The sequence below is a fragment of the Scyliorhinus torazame genome, chromosome 6, assembly GCF_047496885.1.
Source record: "Scyliorhinus torazame isolate Kashiwa2021f chromosome 6, sScyTor2.1, whole genome shotgun sequence".
NCBI lineage: Eukaryota > Metazoa > Chordata > Chondrichthyes > Carcharhiniformes > Scyliorhinidae > Scyliorhinus > Scyliorhinus torazame.
In genome coordinates, this window is record NC_092712.1 from 80287534 (window position 1) to 80301932 (window position 14399).

General features: G+C 47.0%; 1 protein-coding gene across 5 annotated transcripts in view; it reads right to left on the reverse strand.

Annotated features, from left to right (window-relative positions):
• jcada (junctional cadherin 5 associated a) overlaps nucleotides 1-14399 on the reverse strand; it is a 483762-nt gene that overhangs the window by 268292 nt on the left and 201071 nt on the right. The window contains exon 1 of one of the 5 annotated variants that reach the window (XM_072508379.1): nucleotides 12142-12181. The exons of the other annotated variants lie outside the window; for them this stretch is intronic. The gene's annotated coding sequence lies outside the window, so the exon portion shown is untranslated. Of the gene's footprint in view, nucleotides 1-12141; nucleotides 12182-14399 lie in introns of those variants that run through there. 5 annotated transcript variants of the gene reach the window in all.

Below are 14399 nucleotides of genomic sequence, written 5' to 3' on the forward strand. Positions count from 1 at the left end.
GACATTAGTGAGCCAGATGGGTTTTCACTACAATCAGCAATGCTCAAAAACAGATTTCTTCTTGAATTCAAATTTCACCATCTGCCATGGTGGGATTTGAACCCCGAATCCCAGAGCACACCCTGCGTATCTGGATTACTAATCCAGTGACAATACAACTACGCCAGCGTCTCCCCACCAGAGGGATATATGGAGCAGGCAGGAAAATGCAGTGAAAACTCAAGATTAGCCATGATCGTATTGAATAGTGGATCAGGTTCAGTGGGCTAGATGGTCTACTCCTGCTCCTATCTCTCATGGTCCCACTCCCTCGTCTGGGATGTGCCCGCGATGTGTCAATATCGGAGCACGTGCCTTCTCCGACAATACAAAATAGGTGCCCCCACCCTGATCCTGTTCACTCTGGCTGTGTCAGGAGCCGAGGCTACATTTGCCAACTTTATCATCTCAACAGGTGGAACTGTGCCAAAGACTTTAGGCTTCTTTCTTTCTACAACATAATTCATAGTTGTTAATTCCTCAGTACAGACCGACTACACGGAGAACAGTAGTTGATGGCAGATGGTGGAAACTCAGAAATCGGAATTATGGGCTCTACAGGGCACATTATTTATATAAAAATATATAAAACAGCAGTGGGAGCAAAATCAAAGCTCATCTCCGGGTTCATATGGTGGTAATAAAGTTGATTCAGCTTCATTCTTTCAGTGTATAAAGTAATCTGATCCCCTTGACTGGGCTACGACTATGTTATTATACTTGGTTTAACTCTTTTGCTAGATTCAGAATAAGTGATAGACTGAAATAGTGTTTAAAGGATCATCTGATTCCTGATATTAAATTACGGCCAACATCTCCTTGCCCAGTATGAATTATTCTATTGAAAATTATTGTTGATTTATTCATCCCAGCTAGGACTTTTAGGACCATTTTTTAATTTCTACTCTGTCAGCAGAATGGTAATCACAAAGAGTCTCATTTCAGATCCAGTAGTTACATAATGTATGAAATTTAACTGCAAGTATAATTAAAAGAGGGTTGTATATTTAAAACATTCTCAAAAGATAAAACGACTAGGTTTGTACTTTTGCACCATCCCTAAAATAGAGAGAATTCAAAATCAGATTACATTTCCAATTCACTCCCTTATTATATTAAGGCCTCTGCGAAGGTTTTATTCATGGTCATGAAGGTTAGAAATTCCTCCCTCTTTCCCCCCAGCAAAACTTGCTTAGTATCTTCTCATTTGTGCCAAATTCATTAAAGTAAGACAGAGACAGTACACATACACAAAATATTGAATCTAGATATCAGTCCATCTATTGAAATTACAACGTGTTGAATAGATTAAAAAATGGAGGCTGGGATTTTCAACTATTACTCCCCGTTGAAAAGCCAGGATCTACTGCAGGTCAAAAACCCAATTGGTGAAGAACTGACTCTTTCAGTGAGCTGTGGCATTATTTACAATTCTGGGTTCCCTGGCCAAGCAGAGAAGGTGCTTGATCTGTCAAAGGAGGGATTTTCATTAAAGGGAGACTGGCCTGGATCAGAGAGGCTCAACTGCACTTGGATATTTGGTGCTGCAGCAGTATAGGAATGGGGAGGAGACCTAAGGAAGACTGCCCTCCTTGGGTGTCACTCTCACCTGGAGATCCTTCTGAGAAACTGCAATGAACAAAGAGCAAAGTCCAAATAACAATACAGTGCAAGAACAGACTCTTCAGCCTGTACCGATCATGATACCACCTTTGCCAAAACCCTCAGCATTTCCTAGTGCCATATCCCTCTATACCCATCCTATCCATATATTTGTCGAGATGCCTTTTGAACTCCGTTAATGTATCTGCTTCCACAACCTCCACTGGCAACGCGTTCCAGGCACTCACCACCCTCTGTGTAAAAAACCTGCCTTGCACATCTCCTCTAAAGTTTGCCCCACCGACTTTAACCCTATGCCCCCTCGTGACTGACTCCTCCCCCCTGGGAAAGAGTGCCTGCCTATCCACTCTATCCATGCCCCATATAACATTGTAGACCTCTATTAGGTCATCCTTCAACCTACGTTGTTCTAATGAAAACAGTTCAAGTCTATTCAGCCTCTCCACATAGCTAATACTCTCCAGACCAGGCAACATCCTGGCAAACCTCCATTGCACCCTCTCCACAGCCTCCACATCCTTCTGGTAGTTTGGCGACCAGAATTGTGCGCAATATTGCAAGTGCGAATGCCAGTGAGGTGATCTTTCCCAAGGACAGGAGGAAGAGGCCAACCTTGTATGCCGAGGCAGGTGTGGAGGAACTGGCTGAGGAAGCACCATGGGTGTGTTACCTCCAACAAACAAATGTAAGAACAAGGAGCAAAAGTAGGCCATTCGGCCCCTCGAGCCTGCTGCGGCGTTTATTAAATTCAGGCTGCTCTGATAGTAACCTCAAATCTGCATTCTGCCTACCCCCGATAACTTAAAACCAAGGCAGTCTGGAAGGCAGGGCAAAAATAGACATGTCAAAGCACAAGAGAATATGGCAAGATTGGATGGCATGTATTTTAATGCAAGGAGTTTTAGAGGTAAAGCAGATGAAATAAGGGTGTTGATTAACACACGGGAGTACATTATTGCGAGCACAGAGACATGGTTGAGGGAGGGGCAGAACTGGCATGCATTATTGATCAAGGAGTCGATCACTGCAATGAGGAGGGATGCTATCTCATGGGCGGCACAGTAGCACACTGGTTAGCACTGTTGCTTCACAGCTCCGGGGCCCCAGGTTCGATTCCCGGCTTGGGTCACTGTCTGTGCGGAGTCTGCACGTTCTTCCCGTGTCTGTGTGGGTTTCCTCTGGGTGTTCCGGTTTCCTCCCACAAGTCCCAAAAGATGTGCTGTTAGGTAATTTGGACATTCTGAATTCTCCCTCATGGACCCGGACAGACGCCGGAATGTGGCTACTAGGGGATTTTCACAGTAACTTCATTGCAGTGTTAATATAAGCCTACTTGTGACAATAATAAATGAAGATCTTGGCAGGCTCCTCAATTGAGGCCATATGGATGGAACTTAAAAACAAAAAGGGGATGGGGGTGTACCAAAGGCCCCCAAACAGTCAGGGAGGGATAGAAGAGCAGATATTTGGGCAAATCTCCGAGAAGTGTAATAATAATGGGGTAATAATAGTAGGGGATTTCAACTTCCCCAATACTAATTGGGATAGTCAAAGTATGAAAGGCTTAGTGAGGACAGAATTCTTAAAGTGCAGCAGGAGAGCTTTTTGAGCCAGCATGTAGAAAGTCATACAAGAGAGCAAGGCAATACTTGACCTAGGTTTTCGGAATGAAAGCTGATTAAGAAGGTAAAAACCCATGGGATCCATGGCAATTTGGCAAATTGGATCCAAAATTGACTTAGTGGCAGGAGACAGAGGGTGATGGTCGAAGTTTGTTATGTGACTGGAAGCCTATGTTCAGTGATATACCACAAGGATCGGTTTGGGTCCCTTTTTGTATGTCATGTAAATTAATGATCTAGACGTAGAAGTAAGAGCTATTATCAGTAAGTTCGCAGATGACATGAAAATTGATGGTGTCGTAAATAGCAAGGAGGAAAGCCTTAGATTACAGGACAATATAAACGGGCTGGTCAGATAGGCAGAACAGTGACAAATGGAATTTGACCCTGAAAAATGTGAAGTGATTCATTTTGGGAGAACTAACAAGGCACTAAAGACATATGAAACATCAGGGGACCCAGAGGTCGGAGACCGTCTCATCAAGTCTCTCACTGCCATGCGCTGCACCAAGGTGGAAGAACCCGTAGCAGAGCTAAACTTCATATACTCCAGCAGGAAGTGTTCAAGCCTAATATGCCACCTTGAGGTAGCCCAAAAGGCACCCACTCAAAACCATCCCTCAGTTACTTCCAATCATGTTTCCTGCCACTGCTTGCCATAACTAAGGTACTCCTGGACAAACACACCAAAAGAAACATCCAGGGTGAACAAAGACAACACCATCCGCAACACAGGGAATACATCAGCCCTGCCCCCTTTGAGGTTGCAGAACTAGGGAAAAGTCTGACAGGGCTTGAAATGTGGCAAGGCAGCAGGATATGATAATATTGTGGCAGAATTTATGAAACACCTGAAGCCCCAAGCTTCTGCCTGGCTGGCCCAGTTTTGCAGAATGGTCATAAATTCCAGCACCATTCCAAAGAAATGGTGGACAGCAAAAATCATCACCATACCAAAACCTGGAAAAGACCGGGGGCGGAATTCTCTGTAGCCCAATGGCAAAATCGGGAACAGTGTTTGGGCAGAGAATGGCCTCTGACGCCGGAATTGGGGCAGGCGTGGTTTGACGGTGGTTTCCGATGCACCACCCCCTCCAAATCGCCGTCACCGGGACGCACGCCACGCGCAGCCGCAACGGCGTTGGCGCGTCGTCAGCCGGCCCACCCACGATGCCTCCGCCTCCGATGGGTCGAGTTCCCGATGTTGCGAGCCACGTGTGGTCCCAGCAGTCGTGAGCCTGGCGTGTCGTCTGCAGACATTGCCCAGTGCTGCCACACTCGCCCGAGATCCGTGCCGCTGCCCGGGGAGGCTTCTGCTAGGGCTGGGGGAATGGTGGGGGGTGAGCTGTGGGTTGGGATGGGTGGGTACATGGTCCAGCACGGCTGGAGCCATATTTCCCGGCACGACCGGTGGGGTTGTAGTCGTGCGCGGCTGCAGTTTCACAGCTCAGCGCATGCGCAGCCCGGGACCCACCGATTCTTCGGCCATTCTCCGCACGATTCGTGGGTGTTCCACGCGCCGCAGGTGCTAGCCCCTCACCGGTACCAGAATCGGTGAGGGATTCGCCTCAATTATCCCGTCGTGGAACACCATGGATTCTCTGTTGGCGCTGGCACTTCGCCTCAGAAACGGAGAATCGACCCCCCCATACTTGCAGCTAGCTACCGTCTAATCTCTCTCCTGTCAGTCCCATATAAAATCCTTGGATGCCTTATCCTTCAATGCATATCCTCACTCGTAGAAAAATTCCTTAGCGTTGTCCAAGGCTGGTTTCCACAAGGGCCGCAGCACAGGGGAGCAGGTAACTAGCCCTTAGCACCTAACATTGAAAACAGCTTTCAGAAAAACCTGAAGACAGGTGCTGTGTTCCTCGATCTCACAACTGCTTACCATACCATTTGGCACGCTGACCTCATCCTGAAGCTGTCCCTGGCCCTTCCTCCTCCTCCTGAAGCTGTCACTCCGCTGGTTGACTAAAGGCATCGGAACATTGTTGAACAGTTGAAGGTTCAGAGTTCACCATGGACAGACAAAAAGTACATGGAAAACACAAACCAATGGGCTCCCCCAAAACCTCAGTACTGGCTCCAGCCTGGTTCAACTTGTACACAAATGATCTTCCAAAAACTGTCTCCCAAAAACTCCATTGCCAATGTCATCCACCTCGCAACTCAAGCCCCCGACTTCAACACCTTGGACTGGACCCTAAATGAGGACTTGTCAGAACGTGAAGAATTCTCCAACACATGGTAACTCAAACGAAGCCCTGCAAGAACAGTATCCAGCTTACTCCATTGTTACAATGCAAAAGCCAATAAAGAGCTTAACATCCAAATGAATGGCTACAAAGTTAAAGTACCACCCAACTCCAACATACCTCGGAGTGACATTAGATAGGACACTGGCCTTCCGGGAACATCTAAAAACAACTACAGACAAGGCCAAGTCCAGAAACAACTTGATTTCCAAATTAGCCGGCTCAACATTGGGTGCTGCTACCACCACCCTCCAAACCTCAGCACTCACACTCTCATACACAGTAGCAGAATATTGCACCCCTGTTTGGTAAAGATCATCACACACACATATAGTGACACCCAGCGGAGTGCTACCATGTATATCATTACTGGAACACTGTGCTCAACACCACTCCCTTAGCTCCCTGTCCTGGCAAACACTTCTCCCCACATATTGCCGACTTAAAAACCCACAAATGCAATGCCCTCACCTGCCACTTCATGCTGATCTATTCAGCCCACCCAAGGTATGACTCCCATCAAGAAGGTTAATCTGGTAAACCCCTCCCACACAGGACTTCAACGCAAACTCCACCTGGACAAATTAATGGAAAACATTGGACATGACAAACAAGTAGCTGGTCTCAAACCCAACCCAATAGCTGCCTGGTTTCAATCTTCCAAACAAACAGTGGTCCACCCTCAACAGCTCCTGATTGGCCAATCTCCACAGGTGGGCATCAATGCCAGCTCCCTATGAGCCTATGGGAGAGAGAAAACCATGCACCACATCACTATGTGAAGAATGTCTGATCCACAGAATCAGCAGAGGCCTATCCGCAGTGACACAGCACAATCTGAAGAAACTGCTTGGCTTAGGGGCTTTGCATTAGCTAAATAAATAAACAAGGCAAGGAAATACACAAAGAACGGCAGTAGCTTGGAAGCACAGAGGACCAACGGGTTCTTGGCGTGCTTGTCCAAAGATCCCTGAAGGCAATAAGACAGGTAGATAAGATGGTAAAGAAGGTATATGGGATATCCCAATAACCTTCATTAGCAAAGGCATAAAACTTAAGAGCAGGGATATTATGATAGAGCTGTATAAAATGCTCGTTAGGTCACAGCTAGAGTACCATGTGCAGTTCTGGTTCTCACACTGTAGGAAGATTGTGATTACACTAGAAAGGGCGCAGAGGAGATTCACCAGGATGTTGCCTGGGCTGGAGCGTTTCAGCTTTGAAGAGAGGCTGGTTAGACAGGAAATGTTTTTCTTAGAATTGAGAGGGCTCAGGGGAACCTGATTGAGGGGTACAAAATTATGAGGGGCATAGATAGAATAGATAGGGAAAAAACTTTTTCCCCTTAATAGAACGGTCAATAACCGACGAGTATAGATTTTAGGTAAGGGGCAGGAGATTTAAAGGGGATTTGAGGAAAAACATTTTCACCCAGAGGGTGGTGGGAATCTGGGACTCACTGCCTGTCCGTGAAGACTAGCTCAGCATAGAGATGGAGGGCAGGAACCGGTCAGCACTGGCAGAGTGGTGAATAGCGCATCCGGAGCAGTGCAGCACTATGGTAGAAAGTTGTTGCACTCACCTCAAAATCTCGGGCAAACTAAGGACCGCGTTGTACACACTCACAACATTTAAGAAGCATTCAAATGAGCATTTGAAACACCATAACATACAAGGCTGTGGACCAAGTGCCAGAAAATGGGATAAGAATAGACAGGTGCTTGATGGGCGGCACAGACACAATGGGCAAAGGGCCTCTTTCTGTGCTGTAAAGCTCTATGACTCTAGCTTTCCTAATGACTTGCTCTACCTGCATACCAACCTTTTGCAATTCATGCACTAGGACACCCAGATCCCTCTGTACCTCAGAACTCTGCAAACTCTCACCATTTAGATAACAAGCTTCTTTTTTATTCTCCCTTCCAAAATGGACATCACATTTTCCACATTATACTCCATTTGCCAGATCTGTTCCCACTAAGCTAACTTATCCAAGTCTCTTTGTACCCTCCTTTGCATTAATTTACATCCCATGAATGCTTATTAAAACTGCCGCCCACTGGCATCCCGTCAGACCTTTCAATTTTGCAACACGGCAGCGGGAAATTACATCGGCTCCAAACATGATTGCGAATGAGTGGTGTGCACAAGGTGGGCGTCCTCAGTTCGCCACAGACTTTGGGGTGTGGGCAACAACTTTCTGCCATAGTGTGCACTGCTTCTGTTTAAGAGTTTGAAATTCTATTATTAATTTCGCCACATTTCATCCAATACGCCAAATATCTTTCAGTTGAGGCATTTCAAGATTACAGAGTTAAAGTGGCACATACAGTAAACTAACAGATACTTTATTTTGCTTTATTAATCATTTATGGGATGCGAGCATCACTAGTAAGGCCAGCATTTATCACCTATCCCTTATTGCCCTTGAAAAGATGGTGGTGAGGCTCCTTCTTGAACTGCTGTAATTCATCTGGTGTACAACAATACAGCTGTTATGAAGGAACTTCCAGGAATCTGACCCAACCCAACTGTCCCTGCTACTGGTAAAATATAATGGGAAACGATGAGTGTGAGCTGCTATTACATCACTGAAACTGATAGCAAGTTCCAGAGTTGTACATGTTCAGAATAAAGTTAAATCCAGAGGTAGTTGTCAGTAATTTTATGCTTCTCCAGAGAGTGCACTGTTGAGGTACCCCTCTGACTGCAGTTGATGGGAAATTAATTAGAACATCCACTCTTATGATGTTCGTCTCGCTGGAGGATCATTTGCAAAAGTTACGCCCTTTTGTATGAAGTTTAACTGAGCTTTTTTTAAAAGAAAAAATTTCATTTATTTACAGGCAGCACTCGACTTTTCGGTGTTCGAGTTACACTTATGACATTTATAAATTGACCCCCTATTTTGACTCTAAAAGTGTCAAGGGGATGGGGACAGCATGGCAGTATGGTGTTGAGATAGAGGTTCAGCCATCAATAACCTACTCCTGCTTCTTTTTTCTATGTTTCTGATTAACCCCAATGTCGGTGCCCCAACCCAGAATCCTATCCATTGGCGAGGAATGTCCTCACTGCTGTCCCTCTTTCCTCTTGTGTAGCTTTGCAGTGTGTAGAAGTACATCATCTTCCTCTTTCTCACACTTCCTTTTGATCCTCTGCTGTCCTTCTTTCACTATCCCTGAAGAGAACTCCAGTACCATGTTGCAAAATAACTTACTCTCAACCTCACTTTTTCAAAGCTATTATAAGTCCCTCATTTGTCTCGTCAAGTGGAGACTGGGGTTTGTATAAAAACAGCAGGTTCATTAAAGAAGGCGAGCGACAAATCAACAGCAAACTTCAATCTTTCTTTTCTCATAAGAGGTTGCATTAACATTCATGGGTAGTTGAACGATTTCAAAAAATATAAAACATATGACAGCCCAGGATTGTTCCAAACGATTAACTTGTTCTGCTTGTGCTATTTGTTTTAAGGTAAGCCAGAAAGAAGGCTGGTGAAATAGATTCAGCTTTTACAGTTGAGTGCCGCTATACTGTAAAGGAGGCTATCGAGGAGGAAAGTACCTGCAGAAACCCAATACTGTAACACGTCTTACAACAGGCCAACAGGTTTGTTTCAAATCATTAGCTTTCAGAGCGGAGCTTTTTCAATACTATTCTAGGGTGATACATGGCTGAGGCAAGGCTTGTCTGACCAATCTGGTGAAGGCCTTTGCTGTGTTGCCCATTGAAATCTGACAAAATAGACAAGGTCCTGTAGGTCAGTGTTTTACAAACTTTATTGCCCGGGACCCATTGTTACCAACGGGCCATCCTTTGGGACCCATGCTGGCTGACCTTCGCGAACCATGCTGGCCGAACTTGAGATCCACACCGGACGACCTTTGCGACCCACGCCTGCTGGCCTCTGCGACCCACGCCAGCCGGCATTTGCGACCCACGCCAGCCGACCTTTGCGACCCACGCCCGCTGGCCTCTGCGACCCACGCCAGCCGGCCTTTGCGACCCACGCCAGCCGGCCTTTGCGACCCACGCCAGCCGACCTTTGCGACCCACGCCAGCCGACCTTTGCGACCCACGCCAGCCGACCTTTGTGACCCATGCCGGCTGACCTTCGCGGCCCACTATTTTCACTTACCTTTAATGTGACAGGTGAGCCTGCTTGGTCCTCACGATCTCACTTGCTTTGTTATTCAATGTTACATTTCTGATAATGACTTCAGCTGATGAGTTACGATTTCATTGCATCCGTTGAAAAGACGAACAAGGTTTGTCCTCGATCTCGCCATGTTTAGTCTTCAAAAGTCTTTGAAATTTTGAAGGTTTTAAACTGTCACCTGCCAGTGCTTCGCTGCATACAATACGCATGAAGCTGGATTCTCCGATCCTGCAGCTATGTCCGCAGGTTCCGTCTGGTCTTACGAACAGAAGGTCGGCCCCATCCCCACACAGATCCTCTGTCTGATGGCGGACAAGCAGCCGTGCACGGCTTTACCTGCGGATATGGCCGGAGAATGGCCGGGTCCGTGGCTGCACATGTGCATGGCGGCGGCCTGCGGCAGCTGTGCTATACACCATGGCGCCAGCCACGCGCAGACCCAGCCTGTCAAAAATTGCCCCTCTGTAACTAGCCTTGCCACCCCCTGACCATCCCCCACCAGTCCCCCCAGTCCCCGCTGCAACGCCCCCCGACTGTGGCGGCGGTGGACACAGTCCGCAGCAGCCATACGTGGTCCCCGAACGGTGTGAGCACATGTTAGCGACGCCGTCGGGGACTTGGCCCATCAAAGGCAGAGCATAACGGGAGGGCCTCAGGTAATGGTCTGAGGCCATCCATAAGGCGCGCGGCATACTCCCCGAGTATGCTGTTTTTGAGGGGGCAGAGCATCAAAAAAACGGCACCGCCCCCAATTCCGGTGTAAACGGGATTCTCTGGCCGATTCGCCAAACGCGATTTTGGCGTCGACGATCGGAGATGAAATTTGAATCCTTAGTTGCAGTGGTACAATTAATAACCTGCACCTCAAGTAATCATCTTTATGCTTCTTTGTTCCTCTTTTCAGCATCTTCTTCATGGGTTGTTCACCAGGGGCCCTGGCGATCACACCTGCACTGCTGGCAGCTGCAAAATGGAGGAATCTCTCTCGCGCCCAGAACAGGTGACATCAGCGTACAGGGCACGTGACCTGCTCTCTGCCGCCACTTCAGGTGGGCAGATTCGCAATTTGCTGAAACAAAACTGGCCCTGGACAGCACACTGACGTCAGGAGGAGGCAGTCCATCCTGCTGGGATCGGCCGTTGGGCGTTCCTCCCGTGATTGGTAATGCTACGACCGATTGCGCCTTGATTGCGCCGCAACCCTCCCGACACCTGCCTGCAACTCACCCGTGGGTCACGACCCTGAATTTGAAAATCCCTGCTGTAGGTAGGAGCTTCTGCGAATGGAGGTGTGGCACATGGAGCATACAGAACCAGGAAAGATATGGAAACAGAACAGAAACAAACTGACTGGCTGCCCCACGAGCTTAGAAAGTGAGGAATAAGGTCAATCCTGAACACGATACTGCTAAGGCTGCTACACAATGTGGGATGCAGGCAATAGCCTGAGTGGAGAAGCAAAAATTATATCTCAACCGAGTTGCTTATAAACTCCTGGGTTTGTCGTGCAGTGCATGCGTCAAGAGAATGAGACAATGAAAACCCACATCTGGACTTCAGACACTGCCAACCTCCTGTGAGTTATTGCCGTGCTCTTCAAAACGCCCTCACCAATCAGGATAGACAATCGGTAACCGCGAGACTTCGCACACTTACACATCTGGCTTCTCCCATATCCCTCCACACATCTCTGGCCTCGACCACAGAAAGGGAAGAGGCAAACTCAGTGACAACCATGGAGTCAGACTCCGAGCCGCCTTATCTCTGACTTTTAGGGAGTTGAGTGTCAGCACTGGTGGGCTGCTTAAGCCGGTGGAGACATTTCTGAAAGGAAATCTCCATGGGCCTGCCAGCTTCCTCACAGTTACGCATACTGGTTACAAATCAGAAGTACTTTAATTCGTTGCAATCTGGATTTCCTTTGATGACAGACAGATCTGAATCATTTGCATTGCAAGCAAAATAACCAGCTCCTTTGTATTAAATACTAAAAAGATTAGCTTTGCAGCCATTCAATGGAGCAGCTCAAAGACTATTAGGAAAGTGATCTCCGCTTTCTTTAAACACTTTCAGCTCTTGCAGGCTGTTAAGTGATATCCAAATATATTAAAACATTCTATTTGTCTTTGAAACAGAAATTGTGGTAAAGCACAACTGCAAGTTTCTGCAAAAAAAGTTCCTGGTCGAAAACGTAGCTCCTTTGTGTCTTCGCTTTAAAATGACAAATTGTTAGTTGAAGTATAAATTGTCCAGTAAACTCTTGAGGGCAAGGGTTTACTGTCCCAGATACTGCAGCTTCAATGTGGCAAGCTACTCCCAAGGCTCCCTCAAACTCCTGCCTGAACATTTTTTGCAGAAACTCCACAAACACAAACGGGTTAATCTCGGTATAATCTCACTGCTGGTTTTTTGATGGAAATGGAGCAGGGTCACTTACTTCCGAGGAGGAAACTTCATGCCCTGGCTGCCTGCTTGCTGCGTTTGACCACTGTGATAAAGCACTACATGAAGTAACTGCTGAGCATGCTCAGTGGAGGCAAGCAAGGGAACTGTGGCTGGATTTGCTGTGCTCACCAGTTTAATGCCTCCAAAGTGGTCTGAAAACTGACAGAAATTACATTTAGCCCGAGGCATTTTCCCCTCCTCCCTGTACCTTTCATCCTTCACTCAATAATGATGCAATTTCTCCCATCGCAAGTGACAGGGCTAATTGTTAGTTTGTATGTAACTCGGATTCATTATCACATCGCAAGATACTTGAAACACATGCAATCGCTTATGCAAGAGGATTAAAATGAAAATGCTGTGCTGTCTCATTTATTATAAATTAGGGATCTTCAAAATTCAATACACGCACACCAAGGGGTAGTTCAGAAAGTGTACTCAGGATTGGCTGGCTTTGAAGTAATAATTAACATGCCTGGACGAGACAGGGCAAGAATCAGGCTTACTTTCTTCGGAATAGCTATTCAACCCCAAGTGGAGCTTCAAGAGATTCATTCCAGCAGCCCAGGCTGACTAATGCCATTTTAACAACGTCACCTGCCTCCAACTCCAACTCACCATTACTGCTGCTGAGACCTTCTTCAGTGCTTCAATTGGTTTTTTAAAAATTCATTTCCGGGATGTGGGCGTTGCTGGTTCGGCCAGCATTTATTGTCCATTCCTAGTTGCCCTTCAGAAGGGGGGGTAAGTTGCCTTCTTGAACCACTGCAGTCTTTTAGGAGTAGGTACACCCACTGTGCTGTTAGGGAGGGAGTGCCAGGATGTTGCCCCAGTGATAGTGAAGGAACAGCGATATTTTCCAAGTCAGGGTGGTGAGTGACTTGGAGGGGAACCTCCAGCTGATGGGGTGCCCAGGTATCTGCTGCTCCTGTCCTTCTAAATGGTAGTGGTCATGGGTTTGGATGGTGTGGAAACTTGGTGAGTTACTGCAGTGCATCTTGTAGATGGTGCGCACGGATGCCACTGTTCGTCGGTGGTGGAGGTTTTGAATGTTTGTGGAAGGGGGAGCAATCAAGCTATTGAACCCTGAGCGGAGCTTCAACAGTTTCAGTCCAACAGCCCAGGCTAACTAATGCCATTTTAGCAACATCACCTGCCTCCGGCTCCAACTCACCACTACTGCTGCTGAAACCTCTCCAACCGATTAGGTGTAGGCAGAAGTGACTGAGGAAGTCAGCAGAGGAGTATGCTCCCTCCAACTTGCGGACAGTGCTCTGATCCAGGACCTTCCGATCAGGAGGAAGAGAAACGTGAATGATGCAAAACTTTCAGGTGTCAAGCCCCAAACTCTGACATTCCCAGCATTCCCCTGCGCAGCATTCCTCGGGGCAACAGGCTTTGCAGCTCCATTCATTCCTCTCTCGCCAGCCATCTCACATCCCCAGCCGAACACCCAACACCCACACTAACTCTCAGCCGACTGCCCTCTCACACTCGTGTCTCATATCACTCTGCACAAATGGTGTTCTTCCCTCCCCTCCACACAAGCCCTTACTAACACCCACACCTCTCTATATTCTCTATTTGTAGGAGGAGAGAACATTGAAACTTACAGCGAGTTTGGCAGCACCTGTTGAAAGAGAAACAGGGCTAATGTTTCGAGTCCAGTATGACCCTCCTGCACAACAGAAGAGAGGTAGAGATGTGACGGAGGTGGGGGTCAGCGGAACAAAAGGTCAGGGATAATCGCGAGAGGTTTAATGGATTTAAAGATTTAATGGAACAAAAGGCAAAGGGAGTGTTAATGGTAGTAGCAAAATGCAAAACATTTGTCCGGAGTTGGAGTTAATAGCAGAATAAAGGTCAGCCTTGAAAGCAAAAACATAAAAACAAGATACAAACTATCACTAGGGTGATAAAGATTCAAAATGGAAGATGGGGTTTGTGGTCTGAAGTTGTTGAACTCAATGTTGAGTTCAGAAGGACATATGTGTGTAATCGGAAGATGGGGTGCTGTTCCTCAAATTTGAGTTGAGCTTCTTTGGAACACTACAGCAGGCCGAGGAAAGAAATGTGAGCATCAGAGCAATGGCTAGTGACTGGAAGCTCAGGGTGATAGTTGCAGATATGTTCCACAAAGCGGTCACCCAGTCTGTGTTTGAAATGAAAATTGCTTATTGTCACAAGTAGGCTTCAAATGAAGTTACTGTGAAAAGCCCCTAGTCGCCACATTCGCGGTGCCTGTTCGGG